Source organism: Giraffa tippelskirchi, chromosome 11 (genome assembly GCF_054371585.1).
Source record: "Giraffa tippelskirchi isolate mGirTip1 chromosome 11, T2T-mGirTip1v1.2.pri, whole genome shotgun sequence".
In the NCBI taxonomy this organism is placed as follows: domain Eukaryota; kingdom Metazoa; phylum Chordata; class Mammalia; order Artiodactyla; family Giraffidae; genus Giraffa; species Giraffa tippelskirchi.
Genome location: NC_137285.1, coordinates 22817528 through 22845104, shown reverse-complemented (window position 1 = coordinate 22845104; position 27577 = coordinate 22817528). Strand labels below are relative to the sequence as shown.

Genomic DNA, 27577 nt, shown 5'->3' with positions numbered 1-27577 from the left:
TCCTTTGAGCCAACAAGGGTATTTTGTCACTGACAACTACCATAATTCCTATTATTCCTGAAAACAGCTCATTGTGTTCCAGGTCATTACTAACCATCTATGGGTTAGTTATGAAATTTGGAATTAAAATGACAGAAGAATTCACGAACTGATACATGTCTGTGTATAACACACACAACCACACACATGTACACGCAGTATTTCAATAATGTTTCTTCATCTCTGGTGCATATAAACAAAAGCTATTTTAAAAATCATGATGAGTCATATCAATATTTCTCAGTTAGAAGAATAGGATCTGTTTCTTGTTATATGTTTAAAACTGGCTCAGAGGCATAATATATTGATTCTTTGGAGAGTACATATTTTAACAGTGTTTTCCAGCAGGTAGACCGTTCCACTGGAAATGTATAAGATAATTTTAGGTGATCCCAGAGAACATTTAACAACATAGGGGCACATCATGGGACATTTGGACTTTCAATTTTTACTTCAAATCTCTTCTAACCTCCCCCATGGCACTGAGGAAAAAGTTTCATTTTGAAGATGGGATGTCTTTGACATCTCCACCTCTTCTTGATTTTGTTGGGGGAAACACTGACTGATACCGCCCACCTTGACCAGGCCCAATAGTAGCCATTTGGTTGAGTTATCTTACAACAGGAGGTCCTGGTAAGGAATACAGGACCATCAACCAGAACTCAGGGAAGATCAAAAAGAGAGAGGAGACGCCTGTCCGTATGTCCCACCAACCTCCCAGAATCTTCTCTGGAATCCGTCTTGGCTGAGCAAAGCCAAGTAAGGACCACCAGTAAGGACCCTGAGTCAGAGTGATTGGCCAGAGACAACCTGGAAACTAACCTCATCACCCTAAAACCTGAGACTGTGAGCCATGTGGCAGAGCAGTTCTCCTGGGTTCCCTGTCCCTCCTGCTCTCTGCCCAGAGGCGCCTTCCCAATAAAATCTTTTGCTTTTTCGGCACACGTGTCTCAAAAAATTCTTTTCCAAGTGTTAGACAAAAGCCTGCTCTTGAGCCCTGGAAGGGATCCACCTTCCTGCAACAGCTTTCCTTTTCATCGAGGACAGCAATGAACATACCAGCCAGTAGCTTTGGCGAGAATCTGGTGGCATTTCTTTGGACCAGTTAGAATGTTCAGCTACAACTAACATCTGATGATGAATTGATGAATTAGCTTGCACACCAGCTGTCTGGAGGAATGTGGTTCTCAGAGATCTAAGTCTGTGCTTGTACACGGATTTGCTTTTCTTACCTGGAAACATATGGTTACCTGGGCTTCAAACATGAAATGCTTGCACATTATTGGCCTTTCAAGCAAGAAAATGATTAACAACAAAAGTCTTTGAAAGGCTCTTTTTCTTCTTGGAGTTTCCGCGTGCCCCCCCTCATATTTTGATTTGTCTCTTTATTTTGTTTTTCCACAAGCTCAACTTCTGACTGCCCTTTCTGCCTCTCTGGTCACTACTGGGTCACGTGCTCATCTTTAGACCAGTCCCAGCAAGGGAGTGTGGTCTCACATGTCCAGCTCAGACTAATCAAGCCTCATTTCTCAGGACTTGGGGAGGGGGTATGGGACCACTATGTACAAAGTTAGAGTCGGCTAGCAGGCAAAGAGAAGTGGCTTTTGGTTGGGCAATGAAGACAGTGGGTCACATTTTTATTTGCATAACATTTTTCTTTTAAATTCCATTTATAACAATGATATGAAATGGAAAAATTGTCAGATAATCAGAAGAAACACTGCAGTAACTCTGTCTTATTAGGTAGTTATTAATGTGGGCTTGTTTGTCTAGCCGTTAGAAGAGGTTGCAGTATTTCCATACATTTGGTATTTTAAACTATTATTTTATATACATTTTCTTATCAGATGTTTTCTTAGTTTATAACTCCTTCTTGTTCAAGTTACCATCAATCTCAAGTGAAGAACATTTGAATTAATGAGGTTTATGGGTCAGAAATGTTTTTTCTTTTCAGAGCAAAGGATGACTTAATTATGTCTACAGATATATATGGAAGCCTCTCTATTGCTGCTGCTGCTGCTAAGTCGCTTCAGTCGTGTCCGACTCTGTGCGACCCTATAGACGGCAGCCCACCAGGCTCCGCCGTCCCTGGGATTCTCCAGGCAAGAATACTGGAGTGGGTTGCCGTTTCCTTCTCCAGTGCATGAAAGGGAAAAGTGAAAGTTAAGTCGCTCAGTCGTCCGACTCTTAGCAACCCTATGGACTGTAGCCTACCAGGCTCCTCTGTCCATGGGATTTTCCAGGCAAGAGTACTGGAGTGGGGTGCCATTGCCTTGCCTATTCCCAATTATTCTACTTCTCTTCACTTTTGCTGATGTAATTCATTACCTTGAGGGTATTTCTGATCTCCTTTGTCAACATGTGACTAAATCCTTGGCAAAGTTACCTGTTGGAAAACCTGATTGAGGGCTTCTATAAAGGCATTTTCTCATTAATTAAAGAAAACACCTGACTTTGTCCTGCTTTAAATATGATCAGATGAAGACATGATGCTAGGAGCACTGGCAGCTAATTTGGGGTCATGAGGTGATGAACATAAGGACTGAGCTAATAGACTGAAGAAACTGAAGCAGAAACATGGGAAAATCCTGGGGATTTAATGATCTCTATAAGCTTCTGAACTAATTATGTGGTCGCTCTGCTTTAGACTCCTGTTGTATAAAATAACAAAATCCTATTTTATAAATCCATCTACTTGAGTATTTGTTAGTGTGCACTGATGCAAAGTGGCACTGGAGGATTCCCAATGAGACCGAGTTTCTAATGGTCAAATCCTCAAAACTTTAATGCATAGGTGACAAATATATTCTAGCTCCTGTACAGTTTTCCCAGAGGTTCTTTAAAAATGCAGAATGTTTCCTATTGTTTTAGCATGAAACTGACCTCAGCACAAATATCCTTTCTTTGACAGTGCAAATTTCAAACACTTTGTCATGTGTCTGTTAATATTGGCTTAGTTCATGGCACACATCAGCAAAGTATACAGACCCTTCTGTTCCTCTATTCAACATTTCAGGGATCTGACCTGGATATGTGAGTTTCAATAAAGAAAGACTGCTAAATGCAGTCAAAACCATAGGGATGTGGAATTGAGTTATGAGGGTCAGGGAGTCTGGCTTATTTATTTTTATTTCAGCAAAAAGCACTACTTCCTGATACCACAGTCTTTGGAAATATCTCATAAGAAAAATACAAAAGTACATTTCCTTTTGTCAGCTTGATAAGTGACCCAGTAAAAATTCCAAACTCTCTTAGCAGAATGAAAATATGAAAATTATTTTCCAGTTCAGATATATTTATTCTTCCTAAAAAAAAAAACAAAACAAAAAAAGTCTTCAAGCTGAAGCTGAGCTCCCTCCAATAGTTTCCAGGATTTTTACTGGGTTTATAAAAAGTAATGATTTTATTAAACTGTAAAACCATGACAGATGGAGAAACTATAATTTAGAGAGATTAAATGAGCTGAATTTTATATGCCTCTAGCATTTAAGGCATTGAAAAATATCAAAATAATTGGAAAACGATGCATTGTAGACACCAGGCTATTTCTCAGCTGAACAGCTAATAATCACTCCTTACAAGGCTCCAGATGTGTGTGTTTCCTCTAATAATGGGGAGTTAAAAATAACACTCCTGATTCTTCCTCCAAATGATGATCAGCTGTCCCACTGATACCAAGCTTTCCACAGGAGGGGATGTCATTGAATATCTTGGAGCTACTCAACAATAAATAAATAAGCATGTTCATCCCGTTATTCAAATGCTCTCTTAATTACTTTAGAACTTGCTCCAAACTTTTCCAAGTCAACTCATGGTAATGAGCTCTTGGGTTTTCATCTTCCAGCTCACAACTTCCTGCTAAATGGACCGCAACTGGACATACTGCCAGATGAATATTTATCAGCGCTGGATTGTTGTTGGATTTTGAGTCTCGGGATCTGCTAGCATAATTCAACTCCCTACTCACCTTCCCAACTCATCCATCTTTGTGGGGGTAAAAAGCATGATGCTAGCATAAGCTTCCCATGCTGCATTGAAAGTTTCACAGCTCAAGGGACTGACTGTACAATTAGCTAGATTTTATACGTGGGTGTTACTGAATCCAAGCTCAGTCTGCTTGCAGCACAACAGGCCAAAAATTGGGAGACAAGGTGCTGAAGCAAGGAATACGACTTTATTTGGAAAGCTAGGCATCCTAGAAGATGGCAGGCTAGTGCCCCCGAGTATCATCTTATCTGGGTCTGAATGCCAGTTTCTTTTATAGACAGAGAAGAGTAGGAGGTGAGGAAGTGATGTAAAAAGTGCAGGAAAATATCTCCTGGCTTGGCCCGCATAGGGGAGGGGATGTGTTAATTTCTTCTTTCCTGTAGCCATTCACAGATGGGCAGGGTCAGAATGTCCCCCAGTGAGCTGAACAAAGACACTTTAGTTTACATTCAGGCAGAGAGGCAGGTTCCTCAGGCAGACCATTATGTATGCTCACAGCCATAGACAGCATCCTTTTAGTAATTATAGTAACAAAGCAATGGAAAGCAAACGTTAAAGTAAGAGACACAGATCCAACATGGAGTCAGACTCTGTTCTTCCCTGTGACATGGGCAAGTGATTCCAGCCCTTCCTCCAGCCAGAGCATAGGGTGGATGGTGCAATGAGAAATGCTGATGGTCTCCTGGGCTGAAGAAGAGTTGTGGCAGCCTCCTTAATGTTCCAAGCAACATGGTAGACTTTCAGCTCAGGGTTATTAGAATAAGCCATGGATGGGGAGGAAAGCGTGGATCTTAGTTTCAGCTGGCACGCCAACTCACTGGGCTGGGGGGCAAGTTCTAACTGCTAGGGCCAGTTCATTCATAAAATGAAACTAGTATTCTGACTGTTAATTAAAAATCGGCACTTGCCATCCACCTCTACAAGGATTAAATCATGTGCGGCTGCAGCTGCTGATTTTCAACACCCCCTGAAATGAGGTCAAGGTGGACAGCAGAAACGAGGCCCTCTGTGTGTGGGAGAAAAACTGGCAGGACAGGTCTTCAGAGAGTTGGATAGTTTTAGGAGCTGATTTTTATGAGCCCAATTCTTGTACCTCCCCATATCTAGAAAAACACTAAAATCCTTCATTGTGATGACTGTGTCTCCTGACTAGCAGAAAGCTTCACCAGACTAGTAGAAACCTTCTAGAAAAAAAAATCTGCTTAATTGCATGTATATTCCCCTTTCACCAAAATCACATATATACTGACCCCCCCCCCCCCCCCCGCTGGCCTCTTTGGAGCAGGTTCTCGGAGTTATCTGAGGTGCTGTCTCCCAGGCTGCAGTCCTCATTTTGCCCCGAAAAACTCACAACTCTCACATCGTACAGTTTTTTTTTAGTCTACATGGATGTGGTTCAATCACTCATACTTATGTGATGAAGCTCCAATAAAGAAGCTCAGATGAGCTTCCAGATGGCAATGCTTTGTGCATGATGTCACACGTCATAGCTGGGAGGAAGCAATGCTGTCCAGGGCTCTGCAGGGAGAAGTCAGTTGGATCCCTCCCAGGCATCCTTTCCTTTGACTGGTCCTAATGATACCCCTTTGCTATAATAAAATTGCAGTTCTAAGTGTCACACTCTCCTGAGTTCTGTGAATCATTCTAGTGGATTATTACAACTGGGAGTAGCTTTCAGAAACACGCCACTGAAATGGGTATAGAAATGTCTCATGGAGACTTTTCCCCTCTTTCCTTCGTCCTGTACAATTACCCGTAGCCAGCTGAGGTAATGAACACAATCTCACTTCCTTCATTAAAATATCCTGTCCACTGTACAGATCAAAACTATGCTCTGGATTTAATGCCCAAACTTCTCCCCTCCCCTCATTTGGGTCTCCTTCTGCAGGAGGTTTAGGGTGAGACTTCTTGCTTTGTCTCTCCTCCTTTGATCAACTCTCAGCCTTTGAGTGATGTTGTGTCCCCCTAAGGTCTGAGCAGGGAATCCTGAGAAGAGATCAGGGGTTAAGAAAAGTCTTACTCAAACTGTTCAGTGAGTAAAAGAACGTCACACTTTCTGGATCCAGTACACAGGAATGCCACGTCTTGGGTCCTTTCAGAAGTTCACCCTTCCTGCAACTTCCATGACCAGGAAAAACATGTCACCCATTCAGCAGGCCACTGCTCTTTACAGAGATAAAATAGTAACAAAACAAATGGAAAAATGCAGATATTCCTGCCCTATTTTTTTTTTACATAATTTCAAGCCAAAGAAAGAAAGGGAAGAGTGACATGTCAAGAATGACTTCATTCTTGTTTACACTTTAACAAAGTAAAATATGTTTAAATGGGTAGAAAAGTTGGTCATACCAACTCAGGGAGCTCAAAGCAGGGCTCTGTGGCAACCTAGAGGGGTGGAATGGGGTGGGACGTGGGAGGGAGGGAACATATGTATACCTGTGGCTGATTCATGTTGGTGTATGGCAGAAACCAACACAATATTTTAAAGCAATTATCCTCCAATTAAAAATGAATCTGAAAAAAAAATTAGCCATACAGACCTCAGATACCAAAACAACCCCATCTCACTGTAAAGTTTTCCAGGGAATAAAAAAAGTAGCCTTTACTTTCTTAGCCTCTGCAGGATCTTAAGAGACCATCCTCAACCTAAAAACCAAAATAAACACATTGCATCTAAGCAAGAGACCCAGACCAACAATGAAAGCCAGACTTATTTTCACAGTTCTCTTGGCTGGTTTTATCTATCGATAATATTCCAACCTTCTTAGAGTAAAAGGAACATTTCCCTAGGAGATTTTAATGCCCTTGGATGATTATTTTCCATCTACAAAGTCACAGTATTCCACTGATTTCCAGCTAGGGAAGACATTATATTCAATTCTTCTCTGCACTTTCTGATATATTTAAGTTTTCTAAATGCAGACAACACCCCCTACCATAACCCATATAAACTATAAATTCAGGGAGACATCTTCAGTAGGTACTAAAGAACTTCAAGACAAAAAAAAAAGCTTAAGTTCAGTATTTGCACTTTGCACATAAACTTCTAAATAAAAAGTGTTCTTTTATGAATCTCGTTTTAAAATTTCCCTGTTCCTTCTATTTTTGAATCCAATTATACTAACAACAGTTATACAGACACACTGGGCTCTGGGGGGAGCTCTCGGTAGCTCCATCCTCCTGTTTTCCATTCGAAAAAGAACTAGCTGAAGCTATTAGTGAAAAATGTCTTTTTTTCATATTTCCAAAATAATGCTGATGGGGAAAAAATGGACTTGGAAATTTGGGAAAGCATTTTGATTCATATTCTGCCAACTCTTTTGAAGCAGGAATCACACTGCTGCTTCGCACATTCAGCTTCACAAAGACCTTCTCTGTCCACTTATTCACAAGCTCCTGTGGGGCCTAGAGAAAGACCAAGCTTGGTTTGGGCAGGGGGAGTTATTAAGATGTAGCAAGCTATTCAAACCCTGGATCTCCAAGGAGATTTTGCGTTTCATCCAGCAATATGTGGCATTTGCCAAAGTGGTCAAGGAGATGCTGGCAATTTCCAGAGTGTGTGCACAGTGAGTGGAGAGACTTTTGGGCACTTGGAAAAGCACCCACCTGTCTTGCCACTGGAACATCTGCATAAGTCTTCAGAGATCCAATTAGAATCCCTTGCAGTTTTATGTTTTTCTTATGTCTCTCAAGTTTTGCCTCGTCTGCATCAATCCCTGGTGATCTTGTCCTTAACCCCACATATATATGAACATAGAGAGATACCTACATGCTCCCAGATACATACAAATTAAAAAGCTTTGTGGGGACTTCCCTGGTGGTCCAGTGGTTAAGAATCTGCCTGCCAGTGGAGGGGGCATGCGCTCAATCCCAGCTCTGGGAAGATCCCACATGCTTTGGGGCAACTAAGCCCGCGTGCCACAACTCCTGAAGCCCATGTGCCTAGAGCCTGTGCTCCACAACAAGGGAGGCTGCTGCAACAAGAAGCCGATGACCACAGCTAGAGCAGCCCCCGCTCTCTGCAACTAGAGAAAGACCGAGAGCAGCAACGAAGACCCAGCACAGCCAAAAATGAATGAATAAATGAAAATAAAAAGCTTTTGCATAGCGAAGCTTGCAACATCAACAAAACAGAAAGGGAAGGGAAGACAATATTTGCAAATAAGGTATCCAATAAGGGGTTCATATCCAAATTATTAGAAGGAAAATCCAAATGATAAGAAATCACATAATTCAATGTAAAACAAACATTCAATTCACTTGAAAATATGGACAGAGGACCCACAGAAACATTTCTCTAAGGAAGGCATTCAGATGGCCTACATACTTGAGAAAATATGCTCCGCATCACTAATTGGGACTTCCCTGGTGGTCCAGTGACTAACTCCAATCTCCCAATGCAGGGGGCCCAGGTACAATCCCTGGTCAGGGAACTAGATCCCACATGACCCCACTAAGGGTTCACATGCCACAACTAAATATCTCACATGCTGCCCCTAAGACTCAGCACAGGCAAACAAATAAATACATAAATAAAGAAAAGAACTTAAAAAAAAAATCACAAGGAAAATGAAAATCAAAACCACAATGTAACTGCACAGGAGGGACTGTATCTTGCTAATTGACCCTGTCCTTTCTCCTTACAAAGCCCTCTTTAGGACGTGGTATACTTTTCAGTTTGATGGGAAGCTCTGCCATGCTTTCATTCTTTATAAAAAAAAAATGTATTTATTTATTGGCTGTGCTGGATCTTAGTTGCTGTATGGGCTTTTCTCTAGCTGTGGTGCTCAGGCTTCTCACTGTGGTTTCCTCTCTTGTTGCTGAGCACCGGCTTTAGGTGTGTGGGCTGGCTGCAGTATTTGCGGCACATGGGCTCAGTAGGTGCGATTCCTGGGCTCTAGAGCACAGGCTCAGTAGTTGTGGTGAATAGCCTTAGTTTCTCCAAGGCATGTGGGATCTTTTCAGTCAAGACCAGGGACTGAACCTGTATCTCCTGCATTGACAGGCAGATTCTTTACCACTGAGAGACCACGGATGCCCCCATGGTTTCATTGTTGGTTTGCTTCTTCCACCAAGCCAAGCCCTGTTGCCATAGGAACCGCTGTCATCTGCAGGCTACTTTCACTTGGTTCTTCATCGCTAAGGTGATACCCCTTGCTTCCTCATCCCCAACATAAGTCTCCTTGATCTCCACCACCCCCCCACAACCTCTGTAAAGTCTCCATGTCCAAAGGGGGATGCCTAGCTGGCTATGACTCATCCTGTAATTGAATTTAGATGCTTCTATTTTAGAAATGAGTTCCCATTTATGCCTGGGTCAAATGTCAAGTATACAAATGGAGAGAACACTGAAAGTAACTTGGAGAAGCGGCAGGCCTCATGTGAATAATTATGTTGAAATAGCAAGCACTTCTCTCTACAAAGTGGGGCCACCTCTCCTCTGGTCACCATGGAGGTTCACGGAATTATCCCCTGGCTAATACAAGAGCTCTTCCTACAAGCACTAGCCACCTCTTCAAATAATCTTTGTTGTTATTTTTAATGACGATTTATGACCATTTTCACTTTTATACGTGCATGCACTTTCTAGATATTTTATAGTAAATACCCTTCTCTATAATTGTGAGAATGATTGGTTAAGACAGATGCTGCAAAAGATCTAGGACTTCGGGATGAACTTTAATTTGGGTCCAGGTATGGATGGTTGAGGCCCCCCATGAAACACCCACATTTGGACTAGCTCATGATGCATGTATATTACAGCTGTCATTTCCAGAGTGAGTTTAGACAGTCACTAGTGAGTCCTCCAATAACATAAAATGCTCCTTACTTTCTCATGGGGCCAAGTGCACTAGAGATGAAAGGTAGTGGCTTTTAAAGATAATATAAATTTCCTTCTCTTCCTTAACAGAAAAAAAATCAAGGGTAAATGAAGTGTTGTTTTTTTTTTCCCTCTAGGTCAACATGCTCACATATTCAGGGTAATGTCTTAGAGGTTCTTATAGGAAGAGCTGAGTCTAATGTTCTCACTGCTGCAGTATCTTTTATTTTTACATCAAATGATTTGGATCACCTGGCTTCATTTTTTTTTTAAATCAAGCTTTACCAGCCTCACTTTTCCAACCTAATTATAACACCCTCAGGATGTGACTTTCACCCTGTTCTCTCTCTCTCTCTGTCTCTCTCTCTTTCATATACACACGCACACATACATACACAGACACACAAGAAGAGTGTAGGGAAAACTTAGGGGAAGCTGGTTTGGATGTTTTCACCCTCGGTCAATGATTAGAAGAGGATGGTCGTGCCTTGTTGTGAATCCCTGGGTCATTGGCCACTTGGAGTCATGGAGTTGCCTCTGATGACTATTGCAGGACCTTCCTTCCAACTGCTGCTCCTTTAACTTCCATTTCTTAGATTTGGTCATCAGATATGCAAGTTCTTCTCTTGAGGTTATGTGAGCTAGTTATGAGCACAGGCAGGACAAAAGGTTCCATAAACTGACTCACACAGGATAAGCAATACTCCTAATAAGAGAGCAAAGGCAGAAGGGAGGACCATTGTTGAGATAAGAAAGAAGGTTGTCTCCTATACTGTTGGTGGGAATGTAAATTGGTGCAGCCACTGTGGAAAACAGTATGGAGGCTCCTTAAAAACTAAAAATAAAACTATCATATGACTCAAGAATCCTACTCACAGGCAAATATCCAGAGAAAACTCTAATTCAAAAAGTTATATGCATCCCAGTGTTCATAGCAGCACTATTTACAATAGCCAAGACATGGAAGCAACCCACGTGTCCATCAGCAGAAGAATGGATAAGGAAGATATGGTACATATATACAGGGAAGTATCACTCAGCCACAAAAAGAATGAAATGATGCCATTTGCTACAAGATGGATGGAGTTAGAGATTATCATACATATGTGAAGTAAGTCAATACGGAAGGACAAATATCATATGATATCACTTGTATATGACATCTAAAATATGATACAAATGAACCTATACACAAAACAGAAATAGACTCACAGACATTGAAAGACGTTTTATGGAAACCAAATAGCAAAGTGGGGGAAGGATAAATTAGGAGGCTAGGATTAACACATTCAGACTACTATATATAAAGTAGGCTTCCCCAGCGACTCAGTCAGTAAAGAATCTGCTTACAATACAGAAGACTACCTGTAATGCAGGAAATATGGGTCAATCCCTGGCTCAAGGATATCCCCTGGAGAAGGAAACGGCAACCCACTCCAGGATTCTTGCCTGGGAAATCCCATGGGCAGAAGAGCTTGGCAGGCTACAGTCCATGGGGTCACAAAGAGTTGGACACGACTTAGCAACTAAACACCACCACCTCCATATATAAAGTAGATAATCAGCACGGACCTATGGATAGCACAGGGAACTAGATTCAATATTTTGTAATAACCTATAAGGGAAAAGAATCTGAAAAAGAATGTATTTATAACTGAATCACTTTGGTGAATGCCTGAAACTAACACAAATTATAAATCAACTATACTTCAATAAAAAGATAAGAGAGTTGCAACTGAAAGGCAGTGTCAAAATAATAATAGTTAACCTTTTTGGAGTCATCATGGTATACTATGTGCTGTCCTAAACTCCATCTTTCATATTAAAATTTGTATCATAAAATAGTTTAAAATTATAGAACAATAATGAGGCCAATGTACACACCATAGAAATACAGGATGTTTTGCATTTTTGCTTAAGTTCTACCTTTTTTTTCAATAAATAAGACATTACGGATGCAGCTTAAAAATTAAAAAGCTTAAAAATCTTAATCCCTCTCTCCCGTTCCATGATCATGACTGTCATTCTGTTTACTTATATTTAAGCATATATAACCGAATACATTGTTGCTACTATTATTTTGAACAAATTATCTGTTAGATCAAGAATAAGAAACTAAAAGTTTTTACTATGACCTCAAAAATGTTTCTTTTTAAAAATAATTATTTATTTCTGGCTGTGTTGGCTCTCTGTTGCTGTGAGAGGGCTTTCTCCAGCTGTGAGGAGCAGGGGCCACTCTCTAGTTGCGGTGCACGGGCCTCTCATTGTGGTGGCTTCTCCTGTTGCGGAGCACAAGCTCTAGTCAAGCGGGCTCCAGTAGTTACACGGCACAGGTTCAGTAGTTGCGGCTCCAGGGCTGCACTAGGTGTGGCGCACGGGCTTAGTGGCTCCATGGTATGTGGGATCTTCCTGGATCAGAGATCAAACCCATTTCTCCTGCATTGGCAGGAGGATTCTTTACCACTGATCCATCAGGGAAGCCCCTAAATCTTTATTTCTTAGTGATGAAAGGGCTCCACAGAGACTATGGTGAACCATTCTAGCTCAATATCTATTTCAGCAGACCCTTTTTTCTTGGCTGCACTGGGTCGTAGTTGCGGCATGCAGGATCTAGTTCCCTGACTAGGGATCGAACCCAGGCCCCCTGCATTGGGAGTGTGGAATCTTAGCCACTGGACCAGTGAAGTCCCCTCAGCAGATTCCATCTCAATAAATAAAAATTGTGTTAAATCTGCCTACTCTCAAATTCTTGCTTTGCTTCACAGCATTCCTGTAGTTCATCCGGTAGCATTTCATAGGTTATCTAAGATTAGTGCCAGATGCAGTTTCTTTCTTCTCTGCCACTAGTCTGCAGTCTCCTGTTTTTCCTAATAACAGCACCTTGGATTAGTCATTTCCTTGTATGATGTGTGTGTCTGTGTGTGTGTATTTGTGTGTGCTTGTGTGTATGGACCTCACTCTGTGTGCATCTTGTGAATGTTTTGTCTCACAGGAAAATAACTGTGAATATTTTACTGGTCATCATCAAGCTAAATGTTGTACATACCCTTAGATTGGAAATATCATTCTATTTATTTCTTTCTTACTTTTGCTCAGGCAAATGGCAAGCCTCCTCTGAGGCTGTTTCCTAGGCAATTTTCTTTCTGTGCACATCAATCCTATTTTTAGATTTCAGATTGGATATAAAAAAAAATGATGCCCGCACAATGCTTCCATAAATAGAGCTAAAAGTAGTTTGAGAAATTTGACCCTCAGAAATGAACTTCATTTGTTTCCCCTGAAATTCATGCCGCCAGAGGGAAAAAAGACAATTGTGTTTATGGTTCTCAACATTTCCTCAAAAATTCAAGCAGTAAAGAAAGGCTGCATGTAAAACTTATTTGTTAAATAGCACTGTTTTATTGATACTCATTTATTTAATAAAACCTTTTGTCCAATTCAGATATAAGATATTCCATTAAGGAAAACTAGGAAAGACAAAGGTTTCCCGGGTGGCACTAGGGGTAAAGAACTCGCTTGCCAATGCAGGAGATGAGGGTTCAATTCCTGGGTCAGGAAGATCCCCTGGAGAAGAAAATGGCAACCCATACCAGTATTCTTGCCTGGAGAATCCCATGGACAGAGGAGTCTGGAGGGATATAGTTCATAGGGTCCCAAAGTGTCGGACATGGCTGAAGTGACTTAGCACACAAAGGAAAGAAAAAGTAGGGAGGAGAGTTTAGGTACCACCCCTGAAAAATAAAGTGATGAAAGTGGAGAAAACCAGCATCCAACATGGATTTCCAGTAAATGACATGACATCACAAATCCCAGAGAATCAAACTTACAGGCCAGTCAAACAGACTGTGAGGAAAAGGCTGACTTCTTCCCTCTATTCATGTTTCTAAAAGAATCCAGAAACCAGAGAAAGTAGCTTTTGATGCACATGCAGCGCAGAGACTGGTGGGGCTGCATGAGGAGCCGAGGGCACAAAATTTAATGAGGTCTCCACTCTCAGTAGGGCTTCCCAGATGGCACAGTGGTAAAGGATGCACCTGCCAATGTAGGTGATGCAAGACACTTGGGCTCAATCCCTGGGCTGGGAAGATATCCTGGAGGAAGAAATGGCAACCCACTCCGGTATTCTTGCCTGAAAAATTCCACAGACAGAGGAGCCTGATGGGCTACAGTTCAAGGGGTCTCAAAGAGCTACACACAACTGAGCAACCAAGCGCGCACACACACACACACACACACACACACACTACTCTCAGTGTTGTACAATGTACATCCCTGGCATCCAACCAGACCTCAGTCCCAGCCCTTTGCATATGGGAATCAAAGCAAGAGCAGAGCTTACTACGATGAAGTATCACCTCATGCCGGTCAGAATGGCCATCAATCAAAAAGTCTACAAATAATGAATGCTGGAGAGGGTGTGGAGAAAAAAGAGAACCCTCCTACACTGTTGGTAGGAATGTAAATTGGTGCAGCCATCATGAAGAACAGTATGCAGTTTCCTTTAAAAACTAAAAATAGAGCTACCATAAGGTCCAGCAATCCCACTCTTGGGCATATATCCTGAGAAAACAAAAATTCAGAAAAGTACATGCACTCCAATGTTCACTGTAGCACTGTTTACAATAGCCAAGACATGGAAGCAATATAAATGTTCATCAACAGATGAATGGATAAAGTTGTGGTTCATATACACAATGGAATACTACTCAGCCATAAAAAAGAATGAAATAATGCCACTTGCAGCAACATGGATGGACCTAGAGCTTATCATATTAAGTGACATAAGTTAGACAAAGACAAACATCATATGACATTATTTATATGTGGAATCTAAAAAAAATGATATGAATGGACTTATTTACAAAACAAAAATATACTCACAGACATAGAAAACAAACATGGTAACCAAAGGGGAAAGGAGAGGGGAATAAATTAAAAATTTAGGATTAACAGATACACACTACTATATATAAAACTGATAAACAACAAAGACCTACTGTATAGCACAGAGAACTATATCCAATATCTTCTAATAACCTACAATGGAAAAGAATATGAAAAAGAATAGATATAATGTGTACAACTGAACCATTTTGCTGTACATGTGAAACTAACACGATACTGTAAATCAACTATACTTCAGTAAAAATATTTTTAAAAAAGAGCAGAAGTCATTGTTAATAAGAGCTCATTGTTAATAAGAGCTGTGGCTACACTCTGTTATCTTTTTAAAAACTCATTTATTTGTTAATTTATTTTTGGCTGGGCTGGGTCTTCGTTGCTGCGAGGGCTTTTCTCTAGTTGCTGCAAGTGGGGGCTACTCTGTAGCTACGGTGCATGGGCTTCTCATTACAGTGACATCTCTTGTCACAGAGCATAGGCTCTAGGGCACGAGGTTTAATAGTTGCTGCATGTGGGCTCACAAGCTGCAGTTCCCAGGCCCTAGAGCACAGACTCAACAGTTGGGATGCACAAGCTTAGTTGCTCTGCGGCATGCGGGATTTTCCCAGACCAAGAATCAAACCCGTGTCCCCTGCATTGGCAGGCGGATTCTTTACCACAGAGTCACCGGTAGTCAAGTTCCTGTTGTCTTTTACATATGTCTACTCTCAGGCCACAAACAAGTGATGATCACTGAACTTTACCAAGGACTTACAAAAGAAATATCAGCGCTCAAATCCTTTCTAAACCAAGAGGCTATTTCCCCAGAGATAGTGAGTAACATCCACAAATTCTAGGTTTATTGGGTTAGCACTGAGCTGGTCCCAAGAAGTGTGCAAAAACATCCTATGAGGTTCCCAGGATCCCTTGGAGTTGATCTAGGGGCACATTTTGGCTTCCAAACCCAGCTGCTTTGCTCTCTCTGATACCTACTTAGAAAGGGATCCCACCAGACCACCACAAATGAAGCTCTGTTAAATCATCCCCTATTGCTGATCAGACTCACAGCTCCACCATTCAAAAAACAGAAAGCATTATTAATTAAATGAAAACAAAACCCACAAAACGAAACAAACAAAAACGCACACAAAACAAACAAAAACACACACAGATGGCATAAAAGTGAATACAAATATGAGAAAGGAGTTCACATCTGGTCCTGCAGTCTCTCCATGTAGTCTCTGAAGCCCTGGGACTCTCCCAGCCCCATATCTGGGCAGACCCACTGGATGTTGTCATCACTGTCAAACAGGATGGAGTTGGTGTAGGGGCCGCCGTCCTCCGGGAGGATGGTGGTGTAGGAAGTAAACTTGACCCTCTTCCTCTTGGGGCCTGTGGAACTCAGAGGGTCGTTTTTCATGTCTTTCTCATAGACACAGTCAGAAGGTCTGAGCAGCTGACTATGGAAAGTCTTCTGGGAGCCGCCGTTCAGAAGGAAGTGCCTCTCCTCGAACTGCAGCCCCCTGTCAATCATGGTGGTGCGCTCCTCCGACGGGAGGGTCACGTCCACCGGGTTCTCTAGAAGCTCCACGTCATTCCCCAGCCAGACCCAGTCGTGGGAATGGGGGATGTTGCCTTGCTCGCTCACGGTGAATCTTCTGTGTCTGTATATCCATTTCATACAACTCCATTCATTATCCTGGTATAAATAATGTGTGTAACCCCATGAGTGCGAGGAACAAATGCGTATACTCTGATGGATGCAGTCAGATGTACATGAACTAACTGAATGTCTGAGAGCAGAATTTGTCTTTTAATCTCCCAAAAATGGTTTAAAAGATCACAGGATACCTCTGAATCACTTCTGGGTGCAGCCCATCAGGCTACTCCTGGAGATAATATCACCTCAAGCATCCTTTATTAGGAAGACAAGCTCCTCTGAAGCAGCTGAGAAGAGATGTATTATGCAGACAGGTATGCTTGAAAGACTCAATGACCTTGGTATAACTGAAATGGATTTGCTACAAGATTAACGATGGAGCAGAGGTTTCAAGTTGTCCATAATTAATACAAGTCAACAGATACTTGGTGCCTGTTAGCCACACTGGCTTAAGTAGAGGAAATAGAATTTTCAAGTATCAGTCATTACTTATTTTAGAAAAGGGAAGACATGTGATCTTTAGTTGTGGTCTGAGGCAGTCTTCTTCCCATGGATAAGTGCATGCATCCTAATTTCCTTCAATCATGTCTGAATCTTTGTGACCCCATGAACCAGAGCCTGCCAGGCTTCTCTGTCCATGGGATTCTCCAGGCAGGAATACTGGAGTGGGTCACCATGCTCTCCTCCAGGGGATCTTCCTGACCCAAGGATCGAACCCGCGTCTCTTATGTCTCTTGCATTAGCAGGCAGGTCCTTTCCCACGAGAGCCACCTGGGAAGCCCCTTTCCCACAGAAAACCTGCCACAATCTGATAGTTGGGACACGTGGCCAGTGTGTAAAAGCTTATAAGAGGGAAATTTATTCAACTTACTGAGTACGTCTCTCAGAGACAGGATAAGAAGCAGGAAGAAGTTTCAAGAATCACTACTCCCAGCTATGAGCCCCAGCCCTATTGCTCTCCTTTGAGAAGCGGTCACAACTGTGCAAGGACAAAAGCATTCTGGAATCTTACCTGCTGTGGTGCTCGAAGAATCTCCTGTGCAGCTGTTGTTGAGATGATGGCTCTTTTGTCCAATCTGTGAGACTGCAGGGAAAGAGACAAGCTGGCCACCAGCTGCACACCCAGGTCCATGATAGTGAAGTGGTCATCTAGGATGGTCACTGTCTTCTCAGCCAGGATGGAGTCAGAGAGAGGCGACAGGACCTGTAGAAACCCTAGTTTCTGCTCCTCACAACACTAATGAGAAAAAAGGAATGAAAAAGGTAAAATACCTACAGAAGTAAATGGAAGAGGAGCCCTTTATAATCAAGGGCTATGAGCTCATGGTTATCAAGTAGTTAACTTCTTTCATTTGATGGGGTTTTAGCATCTGTAAAAAAACCAGGAAATGTGCATCTGTTATCTAGGTTCTTCAGGGAGGAACTAGAGATTCTGTGATTGCCATACAGCCGATTTAATGTTTGAGTTCTTACCAGTTCTCCTGGCGCAAATCCAATTTTTGTCACTACATGGCCACATCCCTTCAATCATTAATTCTTGAGCCTGGCTTTTGTAAGTCAGTGGAGACTTGGGAGACTGCAGCTTTTCCACAAACAAGAGGTAGACGGAGACATGGGGGAAGGGGCTGTCCCAGGAAGGCCCCATAGGGTCCTGGTCAGTTACAGACTTGCACCAGGGCTCTCATTGTTACAGGCACCCCCTCCCTTTCTCCTCCTCCTCCACGTCTTCACTTTCTTGGTGGTCTTCAGAATCAAACAAAATCAAAATGAACATAATAAATATCTTCAATTTTCTAGTGATGGTGGGACTCTACAGAGTAAAATGGCAGGGCAGGGCTCCTCTCCTGGTCAGAGATGCCCATCACTGATTTCTTCACCAATCTCTTCAGCCATTAGGCACTACGATGGTGCTATTTTGTGCCAGAATTACTGTTTCCTGTCCAGGATATAGAAGATAAAGACACTGTCTCTGGCCTTCAGTTTGGTTTTGCTCAAGTGAAAGATACAGCCCTAGACAGGCCATTACAGGATGAAAAGGATGAGTCCATGGTCCCCGAGTTTTGTTACGTATCAGAATCGCTTGGTGGGAGGCCCAACATCCCACTGCCGTTTCAGCTCATGGCACTTCAGTTAGGATGTCTCAAGGTTGGAGCCAAGAATCCATACATCTTAAAGTAACTTTATTTTATTTATTGGCTGCACCATGTGGCATGTGGGATCTAGTTACGTGACCAGGGATCAAACCCGTGCCCCCTGCATTGGAAGCACAGAGTTTTAACCACTGGATAACCAGGGAAGTCCTGGGAATCCATTGATTTTAAAGAGTCCCTGTTGATTCCAGTGTGAAATAAACCTTGGGAACCACTAGTTTGAGCTCCAGAATGAAACAAACCCAGTTCCTTGACCAGGTCCACTCTGACTCAGACAAAGGACTTGAGCACCAGATCCTTATGTAAAATCAGGCAGTGCCTACCTCTCACGTGGATTTTGAATTTAATAGCATTAGGGAAATAGCATATGCCATGTGTTTGGTCTGATGACGGCATGCAGCACTCAATAGAATTTCAGAGTGATGGTTATTAAGGATGCTAGGAGGGAATTTCACAGGGTTCAGCATAGGCTCTGCAGGACACAGAGAAAGAATGATTCTCTGGACCTTAGGGAACCACTTGCGGAGGAGGAAAGGGGCTTGTTAGTAATGACAAACCCCCCATGTCACCTCTATGGCTCTGAACTGGTGACAAAACACAAAAGATTACAACAAAAGATGCTCCCATGCATTTTATAGCTTAAATTCTAAGGGTTTAGGGAGATGGGAGACAGAAGAATGGATGATGAGTAAAATATCTATTTATGAACTTCTCTGGTGGTCCATTGGTTAAGAATCTGCCTGCCAATGCAGGGGACACCGATTTGATCCCTGGTCCAAGAATATCCCATTTGCTGTGGAGTAACCAAGCCTGCGTGCCACAACTACTGAGCCCAGGTGCCTAGAGCCTGCCCTTCACAAAAAAAGAGTAGCCCCCACTCACCGCAATTAGAGAAAGTCTGCATGTGACAATAAAGGCCCAGCACAGCCAAAAATAAATAGATAAATAAAAAAATTAAATTAAAAAAGTTTAAAAATATATCTATTTATTATAAATCATGATGTCACAAACAGCCTGTAACATGTCATCATCTCTTGGGGGGAATATTCCTGGCTACATCATTGTTATTATTTCCTATATAGACCATATTTCTTACCCGGGGGCTTTTTCCAGTTGCCCTCTGTCTCTCAGAGGGCATCGGGACCCCCATTAGAACCCACAGCCTGGACAACTCTCCCTCACCTAGCAGAACTCGGTTCTCATCTATCTTTTTCAATCCGTACATCTGCCCAGCAGTGAGATGAGCAGAGCGGCCATTCGCAGGAAGCTCTGTCTTCTCCAATAACAGCGTCCACTTAAGAGGCTGTTAGATTCCATGAACATAAACGCTCTTCTCTCTAATTCACTTTTTGTTTATGCAACAGGACGGGTGCTTTATCTTCTCCTTTCAGCCTGTCTTCTGCCTCAAAAAATCAGATACTCAGCCGCAGGCAGTTATCAGCTCTCTCAGGATGCTCCCATGCTGGGGAATTCATTGCCTCCAAAACGCTTGATTCTCGGAGCTGATAACTATTTCGAAAGTCAAGGCAAAGCAATAACAACAAAAAGCACTTATTTGTGGTGGTATTTGGGAAAGTTTCCTTCTTCTTTTTCTCCCCCTCAGGGTGTTAATGCTATATGTCTCTTTATAGACTCTGCAACACCCATAATGGAAAAGAGAGATGATAAAAGCAAATTCATGTCACCGTAATTTGTTCTGTGACAGTGTTACGGAGGGGGCTTATGGCAGGCTATTCCAAAATGTGCCAAGGTGGCTTACTGATTATTCTGAATTAAAGTTACTTGAGAAACAGCTGGTGCAAGAAGGGTGCTCTTACCCTTTCTTCTGTCTCCTTGAAAGCAGGAAATAAATCTCCTGTATGAAAGGTACCCTCCCTTTACCAGAAGGTAGAAACATATCCCTATCACTGAAGAGGAGGAATTCAGGATCCAGAAGGCTGTATAAACAAAACTTGTAACATTTTCACTAATTTACCAGCCCAAGCTCAAATTTGTCTTGTCAATTTTTCACAAATGCATTGTTTCTCTGTCTAAAAGGTATGAACACTGCCTGCTTTGGTTACTTCTTTGGGCTTCCTCCATAGCTCAGTTGGTAAAGAATCTGCCTGCAATGCAGGTGACCCCAGTTTGATTCCTGGGTCTGGAAGATCCACTGGAGAAAGGATAGACTACCCACTCCAGTATTCTGGTTTGGAGAATTCCACGGTCTGTATAGTCCATGGGGTTGCAAATAGTCGGACACGACTGAGCAACTTTCACTTTTTCACTTTGAGCCTCGTATTTCTATGAACTCCCATCTGCGTGAAATTCAAATTTTATTTTCTCTGTCTCGTATCCATTTAATTCTTGGGGCAGCCAGAATAACCCAGAAGGGAAGGTGAAAATGTTTGCCTTCCCGCCACAATCAAGCAGCTGCAAGCACACTGCTCTAATCTGGGCTGCCCTGTTTCTTTCTTAGTTTGGCTGCGCTGGGTCTTCATTGCTGCCCTCCAGCTTTCTCTAGTTCCAGCAAGCGGAGGCTACTCTCTAGTTGTGGTGTGTGTTGCTTCTCATTAAGGTGGCTTCTCTGGTTGTGGCTAAGAGATTTAGCTGCTCTGCGTCACAGACTCGTCCGGGAGCAGGGATTGAACCCATGTTTCCTGCATTGGCAGGTGGATTCTTAACCAGTGGACCACCAGGGAAGTCCTGGGCTACCTTGTTTCTTGATAGTTTTTGGATAAAATAAACCCATGAATACACTTTCCAAAGGAAGCACCTGGATAACAAGCCTAAATAGTATTGACCACTCACTCCCTCCTGTTTTCCGGCAGCGATGACACATTATCCTAGAATTTGTGTTAGATGTTATTCTTCCCCCAAACCGGGAAATTCTTTCCCGCTGGTCCACCCTGATACTCAGCTGCAAGGGAAACTGCTGTGTTTCCTTGTGTCGGTGCAGGTGTGCTTCTGGCTTCTGTCTGCGGAATAAATAATGATTGATTAAAAAGACCATAGTCTGGACAGAAACCAAACGACAGTGCTCTGAGGTGTTTGGGAGGTTCGTGGCTCCACATATCTTTGGTCATGACCTCAGGGGACATTTTTCCCCTCTACTGATTCAATGCAAGCCAGCAGGTTGGGGAAACAGAGCCCATAGAACTTCCCAATTTGCAATGCATGCCTGCTCAGCTGCTCAGTCACATCTGACTCTTTGGGACTCCATGAACTGTAGCCCACCAGGCTCCTCTGTCCCTGGGATTTCCCAGGCAGGAATACTGCAGTGGGTTGTCATTTTCTACTCCAGGGGATCTTCCTGACCCAGGGATCGAACCCGCATCTCCTGCATCTCCTACATTGCAGGTGGACTCTTTACCACTGACTCACCGGGGAAGCCCCCTTAGAATTTGCAATACTGTTATTAATAGAAAAAAGGCAGCAGAGATTGTAGGTTTCCCCACAATTCACAAACTCTGGTTACTGCAGACAAGCTTTCTAGTTGGGAGTCAACCTTTCACAGACACCTCTCCATCCAGGCATGGCCACAGGACTATTCTCACCAATAGAATTGGAGGAGAAAAGAAAAGCCATTCCCAGGACAAGGTTTAAAAAAGGTACACATTCCTCTCCATACTCAATTTTCCCATCCAGTAGCCAACAGATAAATTCTGGGTCCCTAAACCACTAAATGAACAAGAGTCAACTGTCAAGCACAGGTACCCACCAGGGATGGATATGAGAGTGAGAAATGTACTTACTCTATTTGAACCCTTATGCATTTATATCACCAGACTGCACTGACCACTGTGTTATGTACTATACATACATATGCAGTTGAACCTTAACAACCAGAGGGTTAGGGGCACTGACCCCTGTGCGGTCAAAACTCCGAGTATAGCTTCCGACACCTTGAAAACATAGCTACCAACTAGCCTACTCTAGACAAAAAGTCTTACTGACAGTAGTTGATGAACACGTATTTTGTATATATATTATATACCATATTCTTCCAATTAAGTAAGATAGAGGGAAAAAATTGAGAAACAATTTTATTAAGAAAATCATAGAGGGGATTTGCCTAGCGGTCCAGTGGTTAAGACTCTGAGCTTCCACTGCAGGGGGTGTAGGTTCAATCCCTGGTCTGGGAACAAAGATCCCACATTCTATACAGCACAGCTGAGAGAAAAAAAAAAAAAAAGGAGATCAGAAGTAACAAAAAATATATTTACAGTGTGCGCATGCATGCTGTTATGTCTAACTCTTTGTGATTCCACGGACTGTAGTCCACCAGGCTCCTCTGTCCATGGGATTCTCCAGGCAAGAATACTGGAATGGGTTGCCATTCCCTTCTCCAGGGGATCTTCCCAACCCAGGGACCGAACTCATGTCACTTGCGTCTCCTGCATTACAGGCTTTTACAGTACTGTTGGCATTAGTGGTAAAGAATTCACCTGCCAATGCAGTAGACATGGGTTCGATCCCTGAGTCAGGAAGATCCCCTGGAGAAGGGAATGGCAACCCACTCCAGTGTTCTGGACTGGAGAATTCCATGGACAGAGGAGCCTGGCGGGCTACGGTCCATGGGGTCACACAGAGTTGGATACAACTGAGCAACTTTCTCTTTCACTTCAAGAATAGACTAGTATCCATATAGATTTTATCCATTCATGACATATCTTTTCCCTAATTTTCTCAGTATTTCTAGACTACATGGTTTGTCTGCAAGTTTTTTCAAATTGTCACAAATCTCAAAAAAACCTTCAAACATATTAAAAAAAAAATCCACATACTAGTGGAACTGCATAGTCCAAACCTGTGATGTTCAAGGGTCAAATGTATATGTAGTATGCATGTGTAGTATATATGTATAGTAATGAGCGCCGAAGAATTGATGCTTTTTAACTGTGGTGTTGGAGAAGACTCTTGAGAGTCCCTTGGACTGCAAGGAGATCCAATCAATCCATCCTAAAAGAGATCAATCTTGGGTGTTCATTGGAAGGTCTGATGTTGAAGCTGAAACTCCAATACTTTGACCACCTCATTCGAAGGGTTGACTCATTGGAAAAGACCCTAATGCTAGGTAGGATTGGGGGCGGGAGGAGAAGGGGACGACAGAGGATGAGATGGTTGGATGGCATCACCGACTCGATGAACATGGGTTTGGGTAGACTCCGGGAGTTGGTGATGGACAGAGAGGGCTGGCGTGCTGCAATTCATGGGGTCACAAAGAGTCGGACACGACTGAGTGACTGAACTGAACTGAACTGAATGATATATACTGATATAATAGATAATGTATATTGTAGATAGGTGATATACTATATAGTAATATGTTTGGTGATTATATATATAATTTTTATGTATGTTTAATAGATTATTGTGAATTTCATGTGCATTTTCTATTTATATAATACACAAGCAATTGATATTTATATGCATTATATATGTATCTTATATAGTTGTGATATATAATTTGTATGTATGTTTCATAGATTGTCTATGTCATTCACTATATATCTACAATATGAATATTTTATATTTATATGCATTATATGCATCATGTGCATGCGAGCATGCTAAATCGCTTCAGTCGTGTCTGACTCTGTGAGACCCCATAGACTGTAGCCCTCCAGGCTCCTCTATCCATGGGATTCTCCAGGCAAGAATACTGGAGTGGGTTGCCATGCCCTCCTCCAGATGCAACACAGATATGCACTATATATATATATACCGTGTATATATATACATTTACTAATAGAATCATTGGAACAGCAATATGGAGCAGTACTATCATTCCCAATAGCATATGAGAAAGTGAAGAATAGAAGGGTTAAGTTCTTGTCTCGGGTCACTGAGCTCTAAGTGGCAGAATCAGGATGACTGCTCAGCAGGTCATTTCCAGCACCTCCCTCTTCATGGTTACACCACCTCCAGCAAGTCCAACACACGTGTGTTGACTTCAATAAGTAGTAAAAGCAAAACGATAGAAGAAAGCACCAGTGGGTCAACAGAGCATGAGTGAATGGACGTAAGAAGCTGTCCCTAATGCTTGCACTAATTCTGTCTGACTCTGTGCAAACCTATGGCCCGTAGCCCTCCAGACTCCCTTATCCATGGGATTCTCCAGGCAAGAATATTGGAGTGGGTGGCCATGTCCTCCTCCAGGGGACCTTCCCGACCCAGGGATTGAACCCATGTCTCATGTCTCCTGCATTGGCAGGAGGGTTCTTTACCACTAGCGCCACCTGGGAATCCAAGAAATGAACCCAGAGGAGTTAAATAATATTCTCAAGTCAAGTTGCTAGTGGTTGACAAAGCCTAGCTTTTGAGTACATGCCCCCATCACTACCTTCTGGCTTCTCTCCCCACAAATGGGTGGCACATCAGAGACATCAGAAGCCCAAGCTCAGGCAGTCACCCCCTATGGATCCTGCTACCTTGAGGCCTGGGTCCTACCTTTACCAAAAGTCCTGGGGCACAGAGGATGGGCCCACCATCCTCTCTCTGGTTCCTCTCCTTTTGTCCGAGGACCCCGGACCCCTCCATCCTCTGATCTGGCTCAGCTCCGTGTCTAAGATCTCAACCTGCAGGAGGAGTCTGGGCTCCCAGACGGTGACCTCTAACTGCTGGGTGAAGGTCACAGTTGTGTCCACTCTGCTCTTCATCTCCCTCCTGTTCACAAAAGTGGAATCACAGCCTTTGGAAGGGCGATGGGGGAGGGTGTCTCGAGATGTGTCAGCAGAGAAAAAAACAAAGACAGGAGCAGAAATCCACAACAAGGAAGGTTCATGAAACTACAAGGGCTCTGATTTATAAGATGTCAAGACAATTGGAGAAGACATATCTAACATGTTTTCATGCACTAGTTAGTGACAAATGATGATAAATACACTACAGAAAAAGTGCATTATCCTAATCAATCATAACTCACAAAACTGTAAGTGTCACTTAATGGAAGTACATAATCTCTTTAGCCTCTTTGTGTGTGTATATATGTGCATATACGTGTGTGTGTGTGTGTATTTGTGTGTGTGTGCATGTGTATATATATGTAGGTATATATTTCTGTGTGTGTGTATGCAAGTGTGTATGTGTATATTTGTGTTTACTTGTGTGTATGTGTCTGCTTGTGTTTATATGTATGTGTATACATATGTATATTTCTGTGTTTATCTGTGTATGTGTATGGATGTGTGTGTATATTTGTGTGCGTGTGTGTGTGTGCATGTGTATATTTCTGTGTACATGTGTATTCCTTACCAGATGTTCCCAGTCCTTCATAAATCAAATCTCAGATTCATTCAAATTTTATGCTTAGGCCATTTCTGACAGTTTGTAAGTGTTGACCATATGGAACTAAAATAGTTTTATGCCAACCATAAACAGGATCCTTTAACAAATTGACACAGTAGAATTTTTTGACAGATTGAAATTCTACTAGGCTAAGTGCTCAACAAAGGCTTTGAAAAAAGGAGTGTAGGTATTTTTAACTCCTTGAAACTGTAATTTTGCAGAATGAAAGCGATGGATAACATTTTCACTATGGCCTTTGTCTTCAGCCTTCTGAGAGCTGTCTAATCAGCAGTTAAGAATGAAATAAGTAAGGCCTCGTTTTACTTCACATCTTCCTGTTGAACAGACACCCCATTTTATGACTTTTCAGGCCCTCAGGAAATAGCACAAAGGTACATGGATGGAGGAGACACATGAACAATTATACTTGCCATGAAAAAGATGCCAGATGCAAGAAACATTCTCCCCAGAATCACAAGCAAAAATGGGTCCCTCAACTTCATTTTTCAAAAACAGAAATGGAGGCCCAACAACATGACACGGCTAGATCCAGATAGCCAAATACTTTCAGAGACAACGTCAGATTTGGGCTGTTCACAGAGCTCCCCATTGTCATGAACCACTATTCCAAATCTCTCTAAAACTCTCAAAACTTTTAACAGGCTTATAATAAGGTTCAGAATATTCACTAGACTAGAGATTCTGTCTCTTTTGGTCACTGGTGTATCCAAGGTACATCAAGCATTGCCTAGCACCTAGGGGGCACTTCACAAATGTTTACTGAATCACAAGTTTTAACAAAAGATACAGAAGAAAATAATTGTCAGAAGATAGAATAGTGCAGATATAAGAACACCCATGAGAAAATACAAAGGACAGGTGGTCTATTCAAATGTTTTCTTCCTGTATCTTCCTCTCCTATTTCAGCGCTACTCCTAGGTATTCAGTGTGACTATTTGACCAAGACCTGGCTATGGTCTAAGGAAGGCGTCTAACCCCAAAGAACCCATCTGTGAGTCCTACGCTTTTGTTTGCTCTCCTAAGACCAGATACTGGGATGCCCCATTCCCTTTATTTTCCAGTTATTTACTCCAATATCTACTTTGAGACTCGGATTCACTAAAGTAATATGAAGATTACAGTATTTTTTTAGATAAAAACAGCAAAAGAACATCTAGTTAAGAGAAAACACAAAACATTTGCAATCATACTAAAAGATACCTAATAACACTACTATTCAAAAACATGTAATCAAGGACTTCCCTAGCAGTCCTTCCCCAGTGGTTAAGACTCTGACCATCCAATGCAAGGGCTGAAGGTTCGATCCTCGGTCAGGGAACTAAGAACCCACACGCTATGTGGCAAGGCCAAGAAAATTTCTTAAAAATGCAGTCAAACACTCTGAACATACAATTTCCTAGATTCATAAAATGTGTTAAGTAATCCAGGTTGGTTTCTAAGCAGTGGTGTGCTAATCCTGGCTCATTTTGGTTCACAAGAGGTGATAGTTAAACTTTTAAAAATAATTTGCAGGATTCCCCTAAAGCAAAAGAACTCATGTCAACTTCTGAAGTGTTAAATTGTTTATTTTCCAATGGAATATTCCACAAACCATAAGTAAATCCTTTAATGTATTTGGTATTTAGATAGTAATCTCCAGACCTTTAAAATAAAAAGAAAATATATATATACTTGTTTGTTTTAATGTTATACATATTATGCGAGTGAAAGTGAAAATTGCTCAGTCATGTCTGACTCTTTGTGACCCCA

General features: G+C 42.1%; 1 pseudogene across 1 annotated transcript in view; it reads right to left on the bottom strand.

The window, feature by feature from the left end:
• Positions 1–15935: 15935 nt before the first annotated feature.
• The window catches only part of LOC145525195 (transmembrane protein 132B pseudogene), a 37417-nt pseudogene continuing 25775 nt past the window's right edge, over positions 15936–27577 (bottom strand). The window contains exons 2-3 of the transcript XR_014068089.1: positions 17401–17625; positions 15936–16832 (exon numbers count right to left, since the gene is read on the bottom strand). The product of XR_014068089.1 is annotated as a transmembrane protein 132B pseudogene (transcript). The remainder of the gene's footprint in view (positions 16833–17400; positions 17626–27577) is intronic.